Here is a 268-nt window from a genome sequence, read left to right on the forward strand (position 1 = left end):
CAACTTGTAACCAATGCTCCTAAATGACAACAAGCATCCGTGACCCACCAAATGGCCAAAAAAACCACTCTCTTTACCCCTCAGGAATAAGGGTGTCATGTTCTTTAAGTTGCTTCCTGTTGTCTGGGGTTAATATCTTTTAGGAACCCTAATAAAATTGGGCCAAGTCCTGGGAGAACTGGCTGTTTAACTCGCTGTCCAGGCTCTATGGGATCATCTGGTATTAGGAAGGTGCAGAGCTTAAGTCCTGGCTGAAGCAGTCTGTGAG

Source organism: Arvicanthis niloticus, chromosome 2 (genome assembly GCF_011762505.2).
Source record: "Arvicanthis niloticus isolate mArvNil1 chromosome 2, mArvNil1.pat.X, whole genome shotgun sequence".
Lineage (NCBI taxonomy): Eukaryota > Metazoa > Chordata > Mammalia > Rodentia > Muridae > Arvicanthis > Arvicanthis niloticus.